Consider the following 24,771-nt stretch of genomic DNA (forward strand, 5'->3'; position numbering starts at 1 on the left):
AATTCTGCTATGTAGCTCTACCTTTGCTGTTCAAAGAAAAACATTTGTGTTTTTGAAAGTTTGCAGAACATTAGGCAGTTCTTCATGGCAAGTCCTGATCTCTAACAGTAATTGCACTGCAGTTATCCTAAACTTGTCTAATTATGTTTGTGCATCTTAAACTGAGTATAAATTCTAGATCAGTTAGAAAGAAATTAAGTCATTAAATTATGTTTTAGGAGCCAAAGCAATATTGTACAGTGACTGGATGGTCTTGTGCAGACATTGACAGCTGTGAAAGTAGTGGCACCCAACTCCTGCTATTCTTCTAGTGTTACTGCAGCCAGTGCCATCAAAATCATGAATCCTATGAGTTAAACTGATTAAAAAAAAAAAAAAAAAAAATTCTGTAGGGGGAGTATCCTTGAAATTATGATCAACTCAAAACCTGTTGAGAAGTATATGTGATTTGAAAGGATGCATCTTCATCAGTGAAACTTAAAAATGGAGTTCAAGACGAAGCCATAATCTTTCACAACGTATTCCCTGTGTGCATAATTTAAATGCTAATTGTAATCCCTATAAGTGACTTCTAAACGAGACATGAAGCTGTAGTTGTTTTGAGAGTAATAGAATTTCACTGTTGCCTGTTATCTGATGAGCTTTCACAGAACCAGTATGAAAAAAATGCTTAAATAAGAAGACATACTTGAACAGCTCATGACTAGGAAAGTTTTCCAGCTGTTTCATGGAATTTGAAGTTCTGAAGACATAAAGTGTCTTGGTGCTGGGTGTTTGTTTCTATAGAAGTCGTCTGTTTGCTTGTATGACTTCTATATGCTGAAGGCACTATAGTGTAGTTCGTGGCCAGGTAAAAGTAAGAACCTAAGAATGGGGATAGGAAAGTGGTGTAAGACAACTAACAAAAAGTACTTTGTGTTATTGTACCCTATAGGAGCAAGCAGTGAGACTGTTACACAGAAGTAAGAGGTGACATTCTTGGTCACAAAAACATGCATGAAGAAACTTGCTTTCTGTGCTGCCATTTTTATCTTCCTGTAACTGCTGTCAGTACTCTGTATGGGTTGAGAAACCTATATTCAATCCTGAATTAAGTGCTCAGTTATGTACTGAACACAGAGTTTTCTGCTTTTGAAAATTCTTAGAGAATTAGGTTTAAATGCTGCTGAAACCATGAGAGCTGTGTGGTGTGTGATAGTAAAAACAATATCAATAGTTAAGTACTTTGGAGTGTCACTTGTAAGCCAATTAATGAGTTAGCCACTGTGTTCTGGTAGATAAGACCTCACCACTACTTATCACTAAACATCTGTTTTATATAGCCATCTTGAACATAATTTATTTTTTCTCCTTTTTTTTTTTTAAGTCTGTGGTAATGCAAGCCTGAAGTCTTGTTTTTTTGATCTGTTTCTAATATATCTGGTAGGAAAAAAAGAACAGGATTTTTTCTTTCACAAAATATTGGTTTAACATGAACTGCTTCTTTGAGGTTTTTTTCTCTGGCAGTGCCCGGAAATTGGATGCACAGAAGGGTTGTTTTCTCCCACTCCTTCACAAGTTTCTTAAAAATTCATGTTGCTAGCTGAGCAGGTGTTGTTATAATTGAATTAATTCTGAACAAATCCTGTCAAGCTTTGATACCAGGTTAACCTCCAATCTTATTCTATAGTTGAATTGATATGGTTTGAAAGGTAGATCAAATCTCTTGAGTTGAACTTAATCAGTTTTCTCAAATAATAAATGACTATATGTAACAAAATAAACAGTATGGACTACAAACCAAATCTCATCTGTGGAACTCTCCAGCTATGAGATAAAGCGTGCTTGAATGATGTGTTAAAGTACTATGTGCAATTTATCCAGTTAAGTATTTTCTCATTTGCCTAGACATGTTTGTTCAGTGAGATACTAAGCTGTAATGACACTGGTGCTGTAGGAAAAGAGAAGATAGATAGTTTCTTTTAGAGCCTGAATTTACTGCTGTGTTAATACAGCCCTTCTGAGGACAGCTTCCAGAAATGCTTCCTCTGTATTTTTCAGGGGTAGGCTACTTAGATTTAAATATCCAACAGTACTCTGCAGACTGACTCAGGAAAAGCTGCTTTTCAAATGTTTCGGAGTAAGCAGAGTTGAAAAAAGAAAATGGGAAGCAGTAAGAAAAGAAGGCTAATTCCATGAGGAGAGAACTGGCCAAACAGAAGAGTAGAATAAAAATATTATCAAATAAACAAAACTACTCTGATTGAAGAAACTTGGAGGACTGTGTAACAGAGATTAACTGTAAAATGTAGTGTAGAAGTGCCAAGATTGCTCTATCAGTAGCAAGATTTTCTCTTCAGAGCAAGGTCAGACAAAAATTGAATGAAAGCATTGTTTTCAATTGTATTTCTGTGAAATTAGTCAAGTTCTGGAAGTAAAATCTCTTCTACAGCAGCAATCTAGAAAGAAGTGTTAAATGGCAGAGTTAAAATTAGCATTTTCAAAGCCAACAGAAATTGAGCTGAACGATCAGCAATGTGACAGGAGTCATAGTAGGTCTATTTTGCCCAATATCCGGTTGGACAGGTGCCAACAACAGATGTTTGGAGACAACTCAGGATGAGCAAAGCAGACAGTCATTTCCAGGCTTTACACAAGAAAAAAAGTGTGCAACTTCCAGAGATACATGGTTTAGGAACTTAGCACTCTGTAACTAGTCATGGCTTTTTGGGTGAGCAGTAAGATGTTTTGACATCTGAGCAAGTAAATTGGCTCAGATGGCTTTTGTTAGATGAACTCCTGCCTAGCAGAGGAAAGGAAATGCCTCTATTCACTCAATGCGAAGCACGTGTCAAGTAATCTTTTCCATTTGACTCCAGAAATTACTATTTTAGAAAATGTGAACATAAATAATTTCAACTCCCTATTGTTTCTGAAACAAGTAATTTAAACATTCAGGCAAAATATTCCCTAGGAAAAGAACAATATCTTGTTAGATTCATCTCTTCTATGTTTTTGTCAGAAAAGATGTCTGCACATCCTGATGAAGCACTAGACCATTGATAATCTTAAACTGTCATTTAATCTTGGTACAGATTAGCTATAAGCAATAATTAGATAAATAAATTGGGCATGTTAAAGCTAACTGTGAGAACTTGACAGAGATGCAAACAATACAGACATGAGAACAGCAGTGTTTAACACTTCTTATTTTTGAAGAAATAGAAGGAGCTATTTGTTCTCTTGGTAACAAGTTGTCTTGAATCACATCTCTTTATATGTGAACAATGGAAATAACATTCCTGAAAATATTTTTCAAATGCAGAATTTTATTTGTCAAAATTAGAATCTTGTAATCTGAGATAATTTAAAGTGTCAAAGAAAACAGGTGAAGGCAGAGTGTTTAGCAAAATTCTGGGGTTTTTGTTCTGACAATATTAATTCTGTGTTATGATAAGGATGTACTATGTTGGAACGTTCCTACGTTACACGCTGAGAAAGCCAGTGGTGTGCAGTCTGGAAAAGAGAAGGCTGCTGGGAGAGTTGAGAGCATCCTTGCAGTACTAATAGAAAAATGTTTTCATCTACCCAGCACTGCATTTAATTGTGTGTGGGTTACAAAGGGAAGGGGCCTTCTGATACTTTGGAGTTGGTGTTGCCATAGCTGTTCTCTTAATTCATGGTAACAGAACAATTTTGGTATTTAAGTCATGCTTGTGTAAGAATATAACAACCGATAATTCCAAATCTTCAGTTGGTAGTGCTGAAAGAGTGAAAAACATTTCATGCAGATGTATTTCTATTTCTTATGCACAAGCTGAAAATCATCTACTTGGAAGCAATAATTGCATTTTTATTAAACATGAGTTCTAAGGATATTTTTCAAGCTCTAAGGCTGTTTTTCCTCATAGAAAAATCAATACAATCAGTCCAACAGATAAAGCTAGTAGCACTACTGCTTTCAAGTTTATGTATAATTGCCTCTTCCTTTACTTTCTGTTTATCAGACTGTTGCTATACAGTCTGATTAGATGTGAAAGGAGGATTGCATACCGAGTACTTTTCCCTTCATAATTTTGAATAATTAGTGTTGATTAAGCAGGCGATGCTGCGATTGAAGCCCATGAGATAAGGAATGAGCTTTATAGGTGATAGGTGAATTTTTACTGCTCTGGAATGAAAATGCTCAGTTCATGTCTATAATTTTCAGTTTAAGTTAATACTAACTAGTATAAAATAGGGAGAGAAAGTTACTCAGGATTGCCTCTGATCAAATTTGATTGTGATCAATCAGCTCAACTGCCTGTCCTTTTCCCTGCCAATTTTATGGAACCTGGCTGAGGAATACTGATGCTCAGTTTCATTTTCTTGTACCAGTTAATCAGCACAAGTGCTGTTAAGAACAGACACTGTCTGGATGTAGACTGTATAATTACTCACTTCAATGTGATGTTAATCTTGTAATCTTTACCTCTTCTAAAAATAGTGCAAGAGAGCAAGTACTTAAAATTTGTGTGAAAGAGCTCTTCTTATATTTGTTTCTCACAACTAATTTCAGCCCTCCTCCTCAGATTCTGCTCTATTTCCAAAGTACTTTTTTCGACAACTGTTGAATTTATTAAATTTCAGTGTCCTGTGCTATATACATGTCTGCTACTTCAGGCTGTTTGGATTCTACATTGGATCTCATAGCTTCCAGTTCAGCTGCAGAGGACAACTTCAAGTTTCACTACAAATTGTAGCCATTCCATAAGCTATCCTTATTTAAATGTTATTCGCTACATGCTTTAAAATACTGAAGTAGTATCTAAAATATGAAGTAAAACCTATTCCAATTACTCAGCTTTCTCATCCAGAGTTATGTAAAAAGCAGCTTTATACTCATAAATAGAGTAAGACAGATGCAGCAGCTTTACTAAGTTCTGAAAGAAAGAAGCCTACATCATACATATTTCTTGTTTTTGTCTGTGTAGATAAGTCCTCAATTAGATCAGTGCTAACCACTAGGGCACAAGGAACAACAAATTGCTCTTGAAATGAGTGCTTTGGTAGTAAAACAGCAGGCTACAACAAGTAAACAATGTACAGCATGATTCAGAAGCCCTCCTTTGTGTATTTCTGATGTTGCTGCCACACTGAGCATGTGTACTCAGGACTTGCAGTTTCACTTAGCCAAAGATGAAAAGAAAGGTATTGCAAGAACTATTCAGCTCACCTAAGAACTCGAGTCATTTCCCAGTGGATTGCTTCCTAGCATAACTTGGAATCCGAATAACCTGAAGCCAGCTCCTTATTTCCAAGAAACAGTACTGACAGTGGTCCTCTGGGTGTAAGACATCTTTGGGCAGTGTGGTGTATGTTAAGGAAAAGAATAGCTCTGGGAACATATTCTTTGTAACCTGAAATTTCTGCAGTCAGGCTAACTATGGAAATGTAATGCAGTGCCTTTGGTTAACTTAGATAATAGCAGTGCCTTTAGATGCTTAGACAGTGAAAAGACAGTTTACAATACAGTTATGTAGTTGGAGATAGGGCATCTTATTTAGCTGAGGATCTAATTGTACTCTTGCATTTTGTGCAAGATGATGTCCAAGGAATGATGCACAATTGACTGTTTCCAGGCGTTGTTTGGGCCTGTTAAGGAAGTTCTGATTTAGAACAGTGTTACGAGATGGAAGGAGTAGCAAGGTACCTTAAGGATAGTCTGCTCAGATGTAGTAGCAGTAGGTGCAGAGACAGGGAAAGGATCTGCTTACCATAGGAAGGCTCTTAAGGTCCCTTCAGTAGGCAGAGGTTGCCAGAAGATACTTCTCCACTGCCAGCCCTTAGTTGAGATCAGGGAAGGAGTGGATCCTGGCTCCAGCCCTTCTGGTTGCTCAGTGCATTGTATGCACCTGAGTTCCCCTGGGTGGCCCTGCCTTCTCAGCTGGTGCTCCATCATTGGTTCAAGTTGTGACTTTGCGTTTCCAGTACAGACAATTACTGGATTTGAGTTCTGGGAAGTAAGGTGAAATAGTATTTCTTTCAGTTTAGGTATTAGAAGAACAGTCCTGTGTCAGGGAAGATCAGTACCAATGTGGTCATGTCCTCAGGATTGAAGGCTGTTGACAGCTGGGAGAGCTAGGGGAAAGGAATAGGTAGGTAAGAAAATTGTTCGGGGAGGAAATAGTTCATCGTGTTCTGGTACAATAGCATTGTCTAGAAAGGGCATTTTTGGTGTGGAGTGTGCTTTGCTGTCCAACTAAACAAACACAGCAGAATTGGTGTATTTGGTAAATTAATCTTGTATTAGATTCTGTGTATGGACCCATGAATCTGCTATTAAAATACAGTAATATCTGGAATATTTTTTAGTAAGGAAAATACTTGAATAATAATTTATAATGCTTAGAGCATTTGCTTAGCTGGATTTGCTTGAGAATGAAAATGATTGTATCACTTCTGAACCTTAGTTTTAGCACTACATCATTACTATGCATCAGATATTAATACAGAGCCTCAAAGCAAGTGCAGAGACTAAAGTATCTGGGTCTTTCATAATTAGTTTTTATTATGGTAACGGTTGTAACAAGGTTAATTATATTCTTCAGATGTGTTGGGTTTGTTTAACTTCTTCTTTATTTTGCATTACTTAGCTTTTTAATAAAACAATTTGTTTAAATGCACTAGCTCTAATGTTCCTTTACATACAACCTCATTCTACCATGGCTTAATTTTACTTCTAGTTCAGTATTGCTTCATGTGGGGAAAAATTGGATTTAAACTTTGAAAGTGCTGCTGCCTGTCAACTGCTCTATTCTCACCCACTTCCAATTTGATGCTTTCTGAACACGATGTGTCCAAAATGTTCCCATTTGGAGCTGGTGATTTCATGCCTCACTAAATCCATTTCAGCATTCATCTGTATGATTCCCCAATCTTTAAAACTGCTTATGCCATTTTCTAATGCTTCCTCCTTTATCATCTTTATAATAAGGTCCTTGGGAAATGTTGAATATTCTAAGGCGATATTTTCACTGCTAGCTTAACTTGTTTAGTACTGGAATAAACCAATATGTTACTACATCTCTCCTGGAAAGGATCGATGGCACAGAGGAAGATATTACACACGGGAAGACTGTCTTCTAGACGTACCCTATGACGATCACTGGAGGTGTAGGATGAGTTGGAGCATGAATTGAGAGCAGAGTTAAAGTTGGCATGCTTTTGATGAAACATAATCTATTGCTACTTTTATCTGTTCTTTCCTGCATCTCTTCACATCTGAATTGTTTGTTGTCTTTTGTCCATTGAAAAGATAAGGTAACACTCCTTTTATCTGGTAGTTTTTTACCTTGTGTTTTTCTCTTTGTTTCAGAAATCTACCTCAAATTTTCATCTGTTGCTTTTCCACTCAGTCTCTTTATAAATAAATAAGAGGAATGAAAGAACTCACGGTATATGCCATGTCAGGTTAGACTGCAAGTCTTTAAGGATAGGGTCATCTTAGGTATAGCACTTACTCTCAGTAGCTTGTGTGGACTTAAGATCATAAATATAATTAATAAAGTTGAGACCAGGTAGGGGCTGCTAAGATTCAGTAATTTCAACATGTCTTTCATCCTACTTGTCTACCTGAGCCAGACTGTGATAGATTTACAATATCTTTTCAAGCTTAAAGAATGTAGATTTAAGTTGGATATAAAGAAAACTCTTATACGGTGAGAGTGGTGAGACACTGGAACAGGTTACCCAGAGATGTGGTTGTTGCCCTGTCCCTGGGGGCTTGCCCCGCCAGCTTGGATGAGGCCCTGGGCAACTTGATCTCGCTGTGGTGTCCCTGTTTATTGTGGGGCAGCTAGACTAGATGGCCTTTTTAAAGGTCCCTTCCAACTCTAAGAATTCTACAGATTTGTGCTCTTTTAATGTCAAATGGGAATGTATGTGGAAAGACTGGTTCCATGCTAATTAATTAGAGGAAGTACTTGGAGTGTACGAAAGCTGCACTGCGGGTTTTCCTTGGTCGAGAGATGCTTTACCAGAAGTTGTAGATTATTTGGAGGGGCAAATCAGGTTCAGCAACCCTTGAGGGAGCTTGCATTTGTTTTCCAGCTGTGAGAGAACAGAAGATGGTCCTGGGGGCTGAGCAGCCCACTTGGAGAAGAAACTGAGTTTTTCAGTTTGTTGGACCAGGTTGTGTTGGACCACCTTTAAAATGCATTTGTTCCTGCTGTTATTTATAGATCTAGATGTTAAAGTATCTTCTATTGAAACTATAAGTAGTATTTAGTAAGAATGTAGGAAAATCTGTAAAATAAATAAATAAATCAATAAAAATAGTGAGTCAAGAGAAGATGAGCTTATTGAACCTTAGTGCTAGGAAATAAAGGAAATAGATCATTAAACTATGAATAGGAATAAGCAGTGCAAAAATGAATACCATAAAAATTTGCAGTTGGGAAAACTAGAAGATTAATAGACATCTGGCTGTGGTGCTGAGCATTTCCATCAATCAGCATCAGGAAATACTGCAGCTCCTTGGCGTCTCCAAACTGAATCCAATAGAGGCAGGAGAAAAGGGATATGACTTCAGTGGAAGATAGTAAATATAGTAAAAAACAACAACAAAGAAAAAACAACCCACCACGACACAAAATAACTAATTGGCTGTCATATTTGCTTCTGCATGTAAAATACTTGCCTTATTAATCTGTGGAGACATTAAGCACATGGGTTGTTGATTATTAATATAAAGGAAAAATGTTGCGTTGTTTAGCTGATGGCATGCAATGATATCACTTCATGATTTGAAATGCAGGTGATCTGTCTACCCTCAAGCAGTAAAAGAAAATTCAGAAAGAAATTAGAAACAGAAGAAAATCAGTGACATTGTAACTAATTTGGTCAAAGAAACGATGAAACCTAGCAAACAGTATAGGTCTGGGTGGTATCTTTTCTTATCTCTGTAAAATGGTGTTTTTTACACCCTCGCAGTCATGTTTTGGGGCATTGCTGTGTTAGGTAATAAAACTGAAGTGCACTAAAAATGAAATAATTTATAAAATGACAGCATAAAAATCTGTTAAGATATAAAAGGCTTAAATGAATAGTATTCATTTCTTTACTCCTTTATTCTTTTTTTTTTTTTAAGGGAAAAAGCTATTAAACAATGCATAATTTTGTGTTTAAGGAAGATATTAATTTCTCTCTCTTGCCTCCAGACTGATTATTCAGATTGCTTCCACTTCTGGGAGCAGTGCAAAAAAGATAGCACTAATTCTATAATGTAAATGATAAATAAGTTAATGAGAAGCTAAACGAATGCAAGTTTCAATTCACATAGTTGCTGTGGATTATTCTGTTCAAAACACTAAGCTATCCTTGCAGTTCTGATACATGTACTTTCCGAAGTGATTTTTAAAATAGTCTGTCTATTGACTGGGGGGAAAGATATATAAATAGATAAAAGCAACAAAAAAAAACAAAAAACAAAAAAAAAAAAACTTAATTCTCAGTCCTAAGAAGGACTTAAAATCATCAATAAACTGTGAGGAAAGATCTTATTTGACAATAGTGGCTCAGAAAAGGAAAAACGGAAGGTATTTGCCAGCAGGTTGATGTTTGTTATAGATGGCACAGTAAAAGCTGATCTGTTTTGGCAAGTCACTGCTGCTGTCGAAGTAGAAAACACTATTTAATTTATTTCATGTTTAAGGATAATTTCATACTTAATGCGTTACATATTGTTGGTTATGTTTATTTTGGTTTGGATAACAGATACAGTACTCTTAATTTATCCCCACTTTTACTTTGCTGTGGTTTTCCACTGCTCAAGTTTGAAATGATTTGATTGGCAGAGAAAAATAGTTGCTTTAGCTTTTTCTTTGGGCATTTATAATCTCTTACTGAAGTATGTCCCAGTGATTTTATGTATTTTTATAGGTGATAGCAAAGGCAGCTTTAACAGTATGATAACCAGTAAGTTAAGTTACTGGACATGAAGCATTGTCATTTCTCAGCATATAACACTGAGAGTATTGGTATTAGTGGAAGGAAAAATTCGCTTGGCTACTTTGAATCACAGATGATGCTAAGCAGATTATCTTGTAAAACTTAAAATCTGAAAATTCAGCACTTGTTCTCATTCTGTTCAAGCCCACTCCAAAAGGGAAAGCTTTAGAGGGAACTCTGCTTTTAAATTGAAATACTTTTAACATTTCTCTGTTCTCTACAGATTAACTAAAGATACTGAAAACAAAATAACCTTTTTTAATTTACATCAAAAGCTTTTGATTTCAAATGTATTATGGCCGTAAATTACTAAAACCTAACTTGGTAAAGTAAAGTAGAGTTGAAGATGAACAAGAGAATAATTTTAGACTTGAAGTTGACATTCCATATGTTGGCAAGATGTGTTGATTGTAACTGCTGCTGCTAGTGTGGCACAAGAATAATGTCCTGAAATGTCAGAGATGAAAAGCGATGTAAATGTCTGTTCTATATTGAGCCTACCCTGAAAATGGAATGTTTTTCAGTGATCATTTCTGTTTTCGTTTTAGGAATATAATTTGAAAGATGTGAAATGTCAGCTACTGAGCAGTTTCTATATGGCTAGACTGGATAACTGCTTTAATTAGAGCCTGCCTGATGTTGATGTATGGAAATGATTTACCTGTGTAACTGAGAACATGACTCAAGGAAGTGTTTAACGCTGCTGAAGTCTTTCAAATCAGGTAAGTCTTAAACCTATCTAATAAATTCTGCTGTGAGAATGGGGTATAACCTTAAGTGATGCATGTTCAAGCTTGTGGTTGCCTGGGCTGCGTTCAGTGAAGAGCAATTGTCTAGTGCCATTATCCGGAAAGGTTACTTAAAAAGTAATGCCTCGCTATTTTCATGAAACAGATACGAAGAGCACAATAACACTACTTAATAGACCAAGTTCTCAACTGCAAAACACTCTTTTGCAACAGTCTCCAACATTAGCTATGCTTCTTCACTAGCCATGAGCAAGAACCTGCCGGCTGCACTTGTAATAACCTACACTAGAGCAGATGACCCACTGTCACTGCTGCTGAAATGCTCCACTCACCCCTCACTTTGCTCATATCCATTGTTTGGTCTCCATAAATGTTCAGCGAATGTCAGTGGGTGCCATTTTTACTGCATGGAGGAATTCAATGGTGTACCTTTGCTTCATATGCACTTACATGTCAGAAGCCATTTTGTCTGACTCCCTCTCTGCTGCCATCTTTTGCATGGAAACAAAATCTAATATGGGAATTGGTGGGAAGGTTCAACCTCAATTACCATACTGCTAACATCCACCTCCATTGCTGTGGTCCAATGAAATTAAAATAGCATGCATTACTTTTGGAGTAGCCCTCATAAAATATGCACTGTAGTTAATCTATGTAAGTAACAATCTGATACTTAGAGTTTTTTTTTTTTAAAGATACAAAACAGGGCAACAAAACCATTAAACTAGAGGGATATGGGACCTTGTTTTGCAGAAAGTAACATGCGCGACTTGTTTGATAGCAGTGGTTTCAATTCACAGTGAGTTCTCAAGGTGTTTGTCAAACTTTGAATTAAGTTCTACTCTTCCTGTGCTTTATCCTTGAAAAAGCTGTTTAGAAATGTGTGTACTGCCAAAAAGCAGTGGAATTGAGTGGAATTAGAAAGTGAGGGATCTTTCTCTCTGGTAAGACAGGGCTTATAAAAGTCTATTGAAGAGACGTGGTCATGGTTTGGATTGCCATTTTATGCATTTGAAAAATTTCAGTTGATGTATTTATGTTGATTGAAATGAAGCCACAGACAAGCCAAAAAAATGTTGTGGTTTTTTTTTTTTGAATATTGAAATGTATTTTCAAATTCCTTTATCACAATGGAAAGCACAGCTGCATCTTTTTTATCTTTTTAGGTGCAGCTGTCACTAATATTTATTTGAAAAAATAGAAGAAAAGTGGATCATTTAACATTGATTTATATATTCATTCAATCATCTTTGCTTTTTTATTTTTATTGTAGCTTGTAAAATGTGACTTTATAAATGTGACAAATGACAATGTTGTTTGGTGCAGCTAGATGGTTGAACTCCTGTTTAGGTACAGTAATTTCACCCAATATTCATTTTAATCAGCATAGACGTAAATGGAGAGGGGAATGTGGGAAATGAACAGTGATGAATGGCACATGACTTAAAATTTAATTCTCATGCAGAGTCGAATCTGCTCTTAAAATAGTTAAAATTACTAATGGAATTGGTTTTGGTTGCCCTCATGTATTCAAATATTTTTTGGTCATAACACTTCTGATGTCATCTTGTGCAGAATGTTGAATGCGTGTGGTAAAATGAATGAACAGCTTATTTCCATTAAACAGTCACAGTTGGGTTTGAAAGGTCTGTAATTACTGTCTTGACAAACATATACAACTTAACCTCAATTAAGTTAAACTTTTCAGTTAAGAAAAATATTACAGGTATTGCGTGTGGAATATTTGGAAGGTTGCATTGAGCCGAAGTGCAAAATGGTGGCAGAAATCACTTTTAAAATCTGACTACTCCATCTCAAATGTTCCATTTTAGTAATGTGGTAGTTAAAAATCAGGGAGAAAAATTCCATTGAATTCAGTGCTTTGGGACAGCTTATGACTAATGTAGACAACCTTCACAAAACTTAGGTTACTTAAGAATGCATACTCCATACTCTATATATTTTACATGAAGGTGCATTTGGAATGCAAGTTGAATTGACAGAAGCTGAGATTGTCCAGGGAAAAGAAATGCAGTCAATCCTTGCAAAATGCATTTAAATTTGAATAATTTAGACTTAACTATCTGTAATTTTACAACTCCACTTCCTTCATCAGAAAGGATTGAAATGTTTTATTGGTAGGCTTGACAATTCCATCTGATGTGTTTAAAATTCAACTCTGTGTTCAATACAGTCAATATACCTCAGCATACTAATGTTTTCCCATATTGAGAATAAAATGACTGCTAATCTCCTTCTGTCCCTCTGGAGCTGCATGCTGCTGTGTGTATATTTATCATAGTGTTTTACTTCTCTATAATTCTTTTGTAGGCTAAATCTATTTGCTCTGTGAGCATATGTGTTCTACTGATAACTTAGAGGAAGAATAGGACCCAGTCCTGCTGTAACACTTGGTCCCCTTTGCAAGATTTGCTAACCGCTCAGGTCTGTCAGATGAAACTCTTTGTATAACTATGTACTAGAGGCAAAAGAAACTAGTTCAAATCCAGTAAACAGCAGGTCTTTGCCAGTTCATTTTGACTGAAATAACCGAATGAATATTCTAAGGATACTGTTATTGATGTCTAGCCCAGAGAGGATGAAGCTTGCACATCTGTAGTATGGCTGGAGGAGTTTCAGTCTCAGTTTTAGATAACTTTGGAGCAAGTGCAATTTGGCAGCATCCATTTGGAGTCTTTCAGTGAATTGGTTGCACAAAAAAAAACCAACAAAACTTAAAAAAAAAAAAAAGTATGACTGACTTGTGCTTAAGCACTCTCCTCTGCCATCACTGTGAAGAGCTCCACAAATAATAACATAATCTCACATTTAAAAAAAAATAACTTGCAAGTCATTAATCCAAACAAATACTAAATGTTAATATTGTGATGAAAAGGAACCTGTGATTTTCTTGTGAAAAATTATTGGTAGGTAAATAGGGTATGCTGAAAGAATGACACTTGTCATGTTATCTGACTAGAACAGCTCATAATAACAGTTCCTGCAGAGACTATGTATATATAATAAAACTATTACAAAGAATGTGCTCATAAATTTGTATGAAAGATGGATTCTGACAGTAGATATAATTAAAATACCCTAAAGAATGTAAAACCTTTCTATTTGTTCCATGGTTGGCACACAGATTTTGACATAGCTCTGACTTCTGATGTTCTATATCAATGAAGGCAGGCGAAGGGAATGCAGCAGTATAATACAAATAATGAGTAATGACTTTTTGTGGGTTGCAAAGATTAAATGCCAAAGAAATGGTAAACAGCAAAAAAATTCTCAAAAGATGATTTGGGTAAATTATGGCTTTTATAACTGTCTGAGATTGGAGAAATTACAAGTTTGAGATTCTGTTGGGAATCTTGTGTATGCCTTAGGAATTTGTTTTGGATATATTCTTTTCATTTATCTTGTTCTGTGATTCTCCTCAATTCTTATTTCCACAAATGGGGTACCATTTGATAAAAGGAGACTTAGTTTATCCTAAACTGGAATTTTTATAGCCAGGGAAAAAAATCGTGATAGATTTATAACATCGATGCAAGGATATCAGCTAAGCTGGTCTGCCAGTAACCTGCTTAGATATGATGACAGAGTAGACATGCTTTTTTTGGTAGCACTTAGATGCATCTAACATGTAGTGTTGTAATTAAGAAAAAAGTTGTGCCTCCCTTCCCGAAATACCGTTCACCAGAGTGAGTATTTAGTCAGCTTTATTGGCAGTCATGCTGTGTGGTGTTAGAGCTGATTTGTGGCAGTATCCCGATTACTCCATTTAATCATGCTGTTAAATAGATCCAGTCAAATGAACTTTGTTAGAAGCCATATCAGAACCACTCGAAGAAATTCCTCCGTAGAACTGTGCTGCTTTATCATTTCTAATGCTAGGTAGCTGTAATTAAACATAACATAATGCAACTTTTAAGGCTGTATGAAAAAATTTGAACTGCGTGAGAAGGTTGACCATCTGATACTGGGCATTAGAAAAAAGTTTTGGCATAGTGTTTAAAATTGAGATGGCAGACTAGACTTGATTTTTCTTACATATTGCTAAGGGTTTGCTACCCATGAGATTTCCTGAAGCTAGGGAAATGTTGTTTTCTATGGCTTTTCTTATAGAAAGAAATGGATGGGCATAAGAAGCATAAAATAGTATTTGATAAACACTGTATAGAGATGGAGCTACACAGCATAAGATTGTTCATTACATATGATTATGCATTAGTGAGGATCCATGTGTATAATTTCAAGAGATTTAATGAGAACTTGCACTTTTTGTGGTTTAGTTTAGAACAAGTGAGGCACTCTAATTTTTTTTTCTCATAAGGCCCTGTCCTTGTACTATCCCCCAAAGGGTCAGTTCAGAATATCAAATGAATGCCCTTGTTGCTGTTAACGTATCATAAGGCACATAATTGCATTCTAGATGCTATTCAAAATCTGACAATGATAAATTTAAGTTGCTGATGCAGCATAATAATGATAAAGAATTAGATACCAAGAAAATGAGGTCAAAAACAAGTTCCAGGTAAGGCTGTGAATGTGAATCAACTTTCTGTCTTACATACTCTATTTCTTTTCTTGTAACCCTTATTATAATCTCTCCATTATTCCTTTATCAGTTGTGCAAGTCGCATCTGTGATACTATTCAGAAAATCAAAATTGAGACCATAAAATAAAGATTAAGCATTTTCACTGGAAAAGCTGCATAGATAATTTAATACCAATACTGTAAATTTCTACGCGATCTTTGGCAGTCTTGAGCTATGTGTTGATGTATAGTTTGTCTTTAAATTTTAGTAATTCAGTTGTCACTGGTGTTGAAGAGAAAATTATTAAAATGAATAGCTAGTGTATACTGAGGATAACACATTGAAACACTTCAAAAATGCATTTGCTGTTAAGAATTACTTAGAACGAACCCTGTTCTTGAAAGTTCTGCTATAGTCTACTACAAGCATCAACCGACATCCCCCGGTTGTCTTGCTCTGCACAGTCTGCTAGCCACTGTCCCAAACCTGTAATGTTGCATGTAGTTGTTGTGACTGAATTGTGGGACCAGATACTTGGTCTTGTTAAATTTCATGCCACTGGCCTCAGTCTGTCAGTCCAACCAGTCCAGCTCTCTTTCTAAGTCCTTCTTACTTTCAGTAAATGAATTGATTTGATTGATTGATCTTGTCAAATACCCTTTCTATGGATAGCTCTATACATCTTTTACACTTCTTAATTATTTTCCTTCTCTTACTGCTGTTATTACTTGACTCCTTTTTTCCCTGGAGACCCATTCTGCTCTGTGGAGTAGATTAGAAAGCCATCAATATAGCAGAGCAAAAAAAAGTGTATTGCAAGTTAAATTTAGTTGTTAATTACAGAGTGGTTTGATTAAAGAGAGAAAATTGTACTTGAATATTTTGGATATATTAAAACAAATTCAAAATAAAACAAAACAAATGTGGTTACTTTAAAGTCTGCTTTTGTTTTTGACTGCCTTTCTTTTCTCTGATCAGAGCTCTATAGAGGTAGCCTATGGTCATCCACTAGACTTAATTTTTTTTTCTGCGTATTATACAATAAATAATGCAGATAAATAATGTTTAAATGTCAATCACTTCTCAAAATAAAAAATTTCATCTTAGGAATGTTACTAACATTACACTGTTAAAGGAAAAGGTAAATGTGCTAGGGAATGCGTTCTCAATGGTATAATTCTATCTATGTATTAAAATGTTAATTTTTGAATGAACCACAACAGGGTAGTGTGCAAATAACTTGTAGCCTTGATTTGTTTGCATCTACTGGTTGGGAAGCTGGTTTTTGCATCTAGCTGTTTTAGGCCACTGGTTGGGAAAATGAAAGGCATTACACAACCTTAAAAGAGGCTTTGCTTTGCAGTAATATCACAGTAATATGGGATGAGTGTCCCCAGCAATTGTTCACTGGTAAATCACAGCAGTCTTTATTTGGAAATCCCCTTTCTTCTAAGGTATGTAATTAATCTTTGATTCCTGTGGGATGTTACTACTCGAATGGCTGTGCAGAAGCAAGCTATGATCATTTTTGTATGTAAGAATCAGCTCACTGCAGTGCAGTCTTTTCAGAGGGAAGAACAATGTTTGTAGCTGTTACTTGAGTCTAAGTAAACCCACAGGTCCCTTCTGTTTAACTTTTTTCTGTAGGAACAAAATTTGTTACTAGTCTATTGATACAAGTGGAAAACCACATTGCTTTCATCATAACTGTTTGATGTTTGCTTTGTTATTTTTTTCCTCTGTCTTCACTGGCTGAGTCAAAGGAGATAAACAGTTGCAGCCCTACTCAGGGTAGGGATTGCATCCACATAGAAAATATCTGCATGCAGCTAGGCAAGAGCAGCTTTATGACTGTTCCAAGACAACCATAGGTCTGTAACAGTTAAGGAATAAATGAATCACTAGGACAGTGAATAAATCTAGATGCTCAGTAATGTTGCAATCCCATGCCATAGGGCTTTTCTGGATTGCTCTGCATGTGCAAACAGAAGTTTAGCCTCCACGCCAGTTTGGAGTTCTGAAGTGCTCTGTCAGTCTCGCACTTGAGGAAGAAAAGATTTTTGTCTTGGAGATTATGTATCTAGCAACTGCAAAGAGCGACTTGGAAATGTTTCAGTCATAGCAGTTTCAATTAAAGAAGAATCATCCTTGTGATGGTATTTTGACCTGTAATTGTAAAGAACCTTTTAAATAATCATAATCAAAAAGTAATCCAGTGTGTCCTGAAATTGTTTGCTATTCCAAGTTTTCTAATTTTATACAGATGAGAAATAAGCATCTCTTTCAGAAAGAAAGAATATTCAGCAAATGACCTTCACCATTAGTCATCTATATTTGTTGTGCACTGCCAGCTGCCAAATAGAAATAACTTCCTGAGTGAAACAGTAGGTGAAATGAGATTAACGTTTGCCCTTTCAGAACTCATTTAATGTGAGCAGCTTCCCTTTCAAATATGAAGGTTATAGGGAACCTGTGAATACTTTCTAATTGTTGTGAATGTAATTCCAATACACATACTTGGTTTGGTAAAGCTATCTGGGATTCATCCTGGTTTCTAAATGAAAACAAACTGCAAATTTGTGCTCTTCAAATACTGCTGTTATGGCAAGCTCTGCAATTTTTTTTTTTGTACTGAAAGTTATGATCTACCTCAGGTTAACTGTCATTTTCAGACTTCATTCTTGAATTTGTGGAATTTAGCTGATATGTCACCTTAAAGATGAGAGGAGATGTGATACTATCGCAGCTTTATAATTACTTTCAGTGGCAGCAAGATTTTTAAAATGTAGGATACATGTTTGTCTACATTGAATGCTGTCGAGGCAAAATGTAGAAAGCTTTTTCTTGGTCTTTAGAGACTAAAATAGAAATAAGAATTGCAAAGTGCAGAAATAAGAGGACATAACTTGGTATGCTGCTGCAGGAACAGCTTTTTGTTAACTGATAGGCCTTCCTAGAAACTATGAAAATATCAGCTAAGTTGTTCCTGTAGTTGCTTACCCATAAAACTGAATTAATGAAGATCACTGCTATGTTTATGACTGTTTTGTATTCAGAGGAATCTGTTCTACCTAAATTGCCTATGTTCAGTAAAAAAAACTTCTAAATATCCAATAATAGAGGGAAATCACTATTTATATATGCACGTGTAACAACAAAGTCCTTAGTGCTTATGAGGTTTAGTCTTTCCTCTAGATAACGGTTATACTTTGCCAGTCTCTATTTCAGCAGTTTGTTTCAGAGAAAAAAGGCATTCAAGCATCTTGTATGTGTCTGGTGAAGGCAGTGTGGAGTACAAATTAATAGGAAGGGGAAGGATGGGGGGTGGGGGAAACCTGAAACTTACTGGAAGGCAGAAAATATTTGAAAAGGTCCAGGGGTTCAGTGATAGAAGAAAAAACGTAAGTACATCTTTTTATCTTGTGGAAAAGAATAGGGAATAAATTGGTTTTGAAACTGTTTAACTGGCTCAGTTTGAAGACTTAAGTTTAGGTGGTGTTGTACACTTAACAAACCCCATACCAGAGATAGGTTTCAAAAATTTTCCTTTAAGACTGGATCTGATAAAGTAGTTAATGATTTCTATCTGTAAGTCATGGCTAGAAATGAGCTGGATGGAAACTGTGGGAGTTTGTACTGTAGTCCAGCTCCCGAGGCTTTGCTGAGAGCTATGGAATTCTAAACAAATATTCCTGTGGCTGCTTACTTAACATGCCAGAGCACCGCTTGGGCTGCTCCAAGATTTTGTAAGTGTTGGGAAAGAAATTGCAACAGCTCTGAGACTCCCTTGTTGGGTTGCCAGGCTCTGTAGCCCTCGCTGATTTTGGACACCAGAGTCTGAGCTCTGCAGGAGTGCTCCATGCAGAGTAGCAAGGAAGTTAGAGTTGTTGGCCCTCTGCCTGAATCCTCTTAGATGGCATCAAAGGCTATGTGCTCTCGTGATTTCTGATAAAAACTTGTTTTTCTTGCTACTTTTCAAGCAGTTCTGCCAAGAAATATAGGCCAGAGATGCTGAGACAGCAAGAAAAGCTGACCAACCAGTTTTTTTTAATTATGTTTAAATGTGCTTGGAGGAGGAATGGAAAAAAATTAAAAGGGAGAGTTTAATAAAGTACTGAGTGCTGGAGAGGAGACAAACAGTTGTACAAAATAAATTAGTATCTTTCTATGAATTTACTAAAATTAAATCCTTCAAATATTTTGGTGAGGGATAAGTTCAATGCTTTATCTGTGAGGAATTCACTTAGTTAAAAATGTCTCAAGTTAAACATTCCCAAGAAAATTTAAATGGAAAAATTGTGCAGCTCAAATCTCAGCTTCCTTGTCTTGAACTTTCTACGGACAAAGTGAGCACAGACCATTCATTGTGCTACACTGAGTGGGAGATGGAAAAAAAAACCCTATTTTCTGCTGTAGTTTCCCATTCATTTTCCATTTCTGATCTCCTTCATAGATGACATACTTGAGCAACTGCATACCTTATTGGCTTATAACAATTGTTATCCGAGTTTAAGTTGACATTTGGTGTTTAATTGACAATGGAAATTTCTTTTCAGTTAGCTTTCAGCATTTGGTATGTTTTTACCTACAGTTCCTTTGACTAGTCGAACTCTAATCTCCAATGTTTCTACATTGAATCGTTTCTCAGAATATTTGTAGCCACAGGCTTGAAGATGACAGGGATGATAACTTTACAGCGCTTCTGGATTTGAGGAATATGGATAGTGTCAGACTTAGCTTTGAGGCATGTTGAAAGACTTATTTCTAGTGCTATTAAAGCTGGCAACTAGCTGCTGTTAGAAGAAAATGTGGGCAGCATTTGATTTTTCCTAGTACGATCATTTAGAATGTACTCAAATGTAATTATATTTTTTTCTATTCTAATTACCTATAAAAATTTTGAAATTGATCTTGAGCCAAAGATATTAAAATAGCAACCAACTGGTTGTCTGTTATAAAATTAGAAAAACTATTGCCTTTGATTAATAAGGAGGTAAGCAAATAAGTGAACGTTTGAGGATCCTTGTACGTAGCTTAATTTTCTACTCTCAGGGCTGCATAATGTCTGCAGATCATGTTTTTCCAAAAATCTTCGCTTGGTTCATCTTCCCAGAGGATGCAAAGGTCAGAAAGCTCAGACCAGTTTTGTCTACGTACAAAATATCATTTCTTGGTGGCTTTTAAAGCAACAATGGAACGGGAAAGAAAAGACAAATGTTCCATGGGAGCTTGAAAGTAAAACAGCAAGTTGTGATTCATAAGAAAATGAACTATGAAACAGTTTCATTTGCTCATTTTTCTCATATGATTCCTGTGTAGCTTCCCCTTTTTTTGCAGCTCTCAAAGCTTCAACCTAGCTAATAAAATGTAAGTGTAATACCTAACTTCAATCTGCTGTCTGTGCTGCTAATAAAGGTTGAAAATAGCTGTGTGCATGCAAGGTGTGCGGTTAGACGTGTCCACACAGCTCAATGTCACTGTCATAGGTGATGAAGTACCTGACAGGATAGCTACCCATGTGGCAGTTCAGCTGTAAAAGACTTGTTTTCTTTTTCAATACTTAATTATTCCTATTCATGTGGATATTGATTTCCATGTATTATGTAGACTGCCTAAAATTATGTATGCTTTGCATGGAAAGGGATACAAGCAAGAACTGCAGTGCTTTTACATAAAGCAGTTCAATATCTTTCAAACATCTTTACATAACGTAGGAAGTCTCAGTGTTGCTCTCAGCATTAACTGGTAAGACACTATAGCCTCCTTGACATTATTTTAATCAACATTGCTTCAAGGTTGTTGTACAGTTCCCTAGAGTATGAAGGAGATGGCTGAATATTTCAGCCTTCTGGAAATAAACTATTTCTCCTATGTATTTTAGCAAGGTGGTTGTACTGCATTTTGTGGTTATACTGTAGCATCTAAACAAAAATATTTTTATTTTACTGTTTTGTAATTTGGAGTATCATTTGCTATGTGTAGATGCTGGAAGGAAAATAGATACAGAATACTGTTATTTTGCTTAGAACTCTTCTCTTTAGAAGATCTACTGACTTGTGCTTTTATGGTGCATTCAGGAGTTTCCCTTTCTCTCTGCTGTGCAACAAGTCAGTGTCAAAAAAAGACTGGGGGTAGGTTTGTATCTGGTTTGACTTTGCTCTTTTAGGATAAAAGCCTTCATCCTTGCAAATCAGTCTAGATCAAAAGAACACTGCAGTATGTTTCCTGTTGTGCCTGAGTCAGAAGTCTTTCCTCAGGACTCTTGAAGATCATTCTGAATGGTAAGTCACAGCCTAAGCAATAGGAGACCTATTTCATTAATTAATATTACCCTTTCAGGTGAACTCATCTAGCTGACACTGAGGATTTAGATAGTCTTACTAGGTGAAAAAGCTGTTGTTATGAGGGATCTCCAGTGATCTTTATTTCAGTAAACTGTATTTAACTTTTTCACGAACTTAATCTATATTATGTCCTCCTAAGGCACTCTTTAAAATCTTCTGCTTCTGGTGTAGGCTTACACCCAGCAAAATTTTTTGGCTCTGAAGTCACACTTCTGCTGAACTGTGCCTACATCCCTTTGTCAGTAGTACTTTAAAATAAAATACCATTCCACTGCTTCAGACTCACCCATACTGCAGGCTCTTTTCTTTATGTTTTCTGAAAGAACTATATCTGTGCTATGAGCATTGCTCAAATTGCAAAGCCACGATGTATCGATAACTAAAGAAATATATAAATATATGCATGTATGTAAGAGGGGTTAATTGCTATGATGTGTAAAGGCTGACTAGTTCCTTGATAAGAAACATTTTAAATGATAAGGCTATTTTTAAGAAAATGAATTAGAATTAGCTATCAGTCTAGTCATTGATCAATAACTTAACTCTATTTCTAATTACAAGATTGCAGTTGGGAATATTCTCAATATCCAGAAAATGTAACGTTAGAATGCAGATAAATATTATGCTTATCTATGGAGAGGATACTTGAAAAAACAACTTTGACATTCTCTGAGTTAAGAAGTAAATCTAACTGAATTTAATAATGCAAAATGGTGAAATGAGAGAACTTTGCATGCCCTTGTGGTCAGGAAAGCTGATGGTATGGATGTGCATTAAAAAGAACATGGCCAGCAGGTTGAGGGAGGTGATCCTCCCCTTTGCTTAGCCCTAAATGTGGTGAGGCCACATACAGAATACTGTGTCTGTTCTGGGCTCTGCAGTTGAAAAAAGAATAGGTTCCTCCTAGAGGGAATCCATTGGTGGGCCATAAAGATGAGCAGGGGTATTACTGTAATGATGTATTTGAATACTGATCTCTAGGCAAACAAATTTGAAGATATATTCTGTATCTTTTTTTTTTATGTCACTTAAGTATGTACTTGGTAGATCCCAAAGCAGGGCAAATCAAAACTTATTAAAGTAATTCTGGGTCAGAAATGATATTTGCAAGATGCAAAATTACTTTGTGTTTTGTGCCCTGAAAGTAGCATATTTTTTAATATCTGTGTTTTATTGCTCCAGAATAATAGATCTGTGTAACAAACAACAGTAGTGCAAATTTAGATTATATGTATAAGCAACTTAAGCAGGCTGAAACATCTTCTGTAATTGAAGGTTTTGAGATCTATGTTGCAAGATTCGTGCAGGGAAACAGCCCTTGTATTCAGGAAATCTTTGGAAGCCTGGAGTTAGTTTTGTTTAAAAAGCATGGGTGACCTTCTTTTTTTGCATTTTAACTTTGTCTTTTCTCACCAACCCTAGTCCTAAAAAAAACACTTCAGGACTTCTCAGGATGTTCACGGCGTTTCAGGTCTCAGCAAATGAATAAAAAAGGCATATTGCTGTGTTAAATACGGGGGGGGAGGGGGGAGAATGTAATGGGAAAGAAAACCAATCCTCTAGCTGCAGCAGAAATTCAGTAGTGATGATGTTTTCCGAGAGAAAATGTATATTCAATAAGCTTGTCAGGGTTCACTGCAGGTAATGATGACTTGTTGGAAAAATGACTAATTTAAGAAGCTTTATTTTTTCATGAGTAGAATTTGAAACATGAGATGATTTGCCGTAGTTGCTTGCTATTCTGTACGTAAATGCTAGGATGAAACATCTGCAGATGGTTTTAATGGAGTAGATCTCTTTATCAGAGAGTTACTTGATAATTTAACCTTCCTCAATGTCTAGGTGAGTTCTATAATATTTTACTTAAGCAAAAGCAAAATTTCCTGTTTAAGAATTGTCATCTTTAGCTGTTCTATTCTGTTACTGTAAGCATAGAACCCCATGCTTCTGGGTAAAAAAAAGTTTTGTTCAAGTTAGATAATTTAGGAGTGATCTTTGTGATCAGTGAGGTGATAAACCAAAAAGAGTAAAAATCCAAACCAGCTTACGGTCTCTGTTGATCATCTGCTGGAGAGTTCAGGCAATGTAGACTTATACGTACAATAATTTGTCTTTCTGCAGAAAACTAATTTTACCCTAAAACTATAAATCTTTGGAAATGTTACACGTATGCTTGAACCAGATGATGCCAAAAGAGAAAAACATAACAGAGGTTGTGAACCTTATGGGAACAAGAAATGTTCCAGTGTTGTGTTGTTTTTACAGATCAAGTGTGAGATGATCTTAGAAATTTAACTTCAGAGTCAAAACAATTACATGATTCTCCAGAGAATAGAAGTGGTAAGAGGAATTCTCTTAATGAGAGGAAGAATAGTCAGAAATAAACAATCAGGACTTGCAAAAGCAAATAAAGAGTCTCTCCTATAAACAGTCAGATTTCTTTCACAATTCTCAGCTTGTACCTTTAAAATTGAACTTAATCCTGAATCCCTAATGATTAGGGAAAGCCTACGACTGCTCAGTATCTTGGGGCTTCTCGTGTCTAGTCCTACCAGACTTAGTGCATAATACCAATGAAAGCCTATTGCACTGTTTTTCTCCTCATGCAATAAATTTGCTAAAAATATTTTGCCACTTAGATCTTCCAAGTAAAGCTTGGAAAAAGAAACAAAACACAGCACCAATGAGAACAAAACCACAAGAACTGAATGCCATCATTGCCCAGGAGATGTTTGGTAGAATAAATGGCAGTCTGGAATGCCAAATGTGATGCTGCTGAACATGCCATTGAAAATTCTGTGGGGGGATAAGTGCTCTTAGTAATGCAAATAAATCCTTACAAATGAAACTTATGAGGTAGTTAGGTAGTCAGAGATGCAAATAAGCACCTGACTAATTTGATATCACAGAGTTTTTTTTTAAATCCTATTTTCTGCGTATTTGCATTGTTGTTACTAAGCAAGTCTAATGTCGTAAATCATGCATTTCCCACTTAAGGAATATTCCTGTTTTTTAAGAAAGTGTAATGCAAGGAGGGACAGGAAAAAAAAAATCAGCCTCTTTCCTGCCCCTGAGATAATTTCATTCAAAATTATCATCACTAGTAAAACTAATGGTTTGCATTCTGTAGGAGAGAAAATTTCATTAGCTCGAGGGAGCAATAA

The 24,771-nt window shown here is 36.0% G+C and overlaps 1 protein-coding gene across 7 annotated transcripts in view; it reads left to right on the forward strand.

Annotated features, from left to right (window-relative positions):
* The window catches only part of TFPI (tissue factor pathway inhibitor), a 184,584-nt gene that overhangs the window by 64,507 nt on the left and 95,306 nt on the right, over positions 1-24,771 (forward strand). For all 7 annotated transcript variants that reach the window (XM_085227624.1, XM_085227623.1, XM_085227625.1 and 4 more), the window contains exon 4: positions 10,518-10,691. The gene's annotated coding sequence lies outside the window, so the exon portion shown is untranslated. The remainder of the gene's footprint in view (positions 1-10,517; positions 10,692-24,771) is intronic.

This window comes from Meleagris gallopavo, chromosome 7, assembly GCF_905368555.1.
Source record: "Meleagris gallopavo chromosome 7, MGAL_WU_HG_1.1, whole genome shotgun sequence".
Classification (NCBI taxonomy): Eukaryota; Metazoa; Chordata; class Aves; order Galliformes; family Phasianidae; genus Meleagris; species Meleagris gallopavo.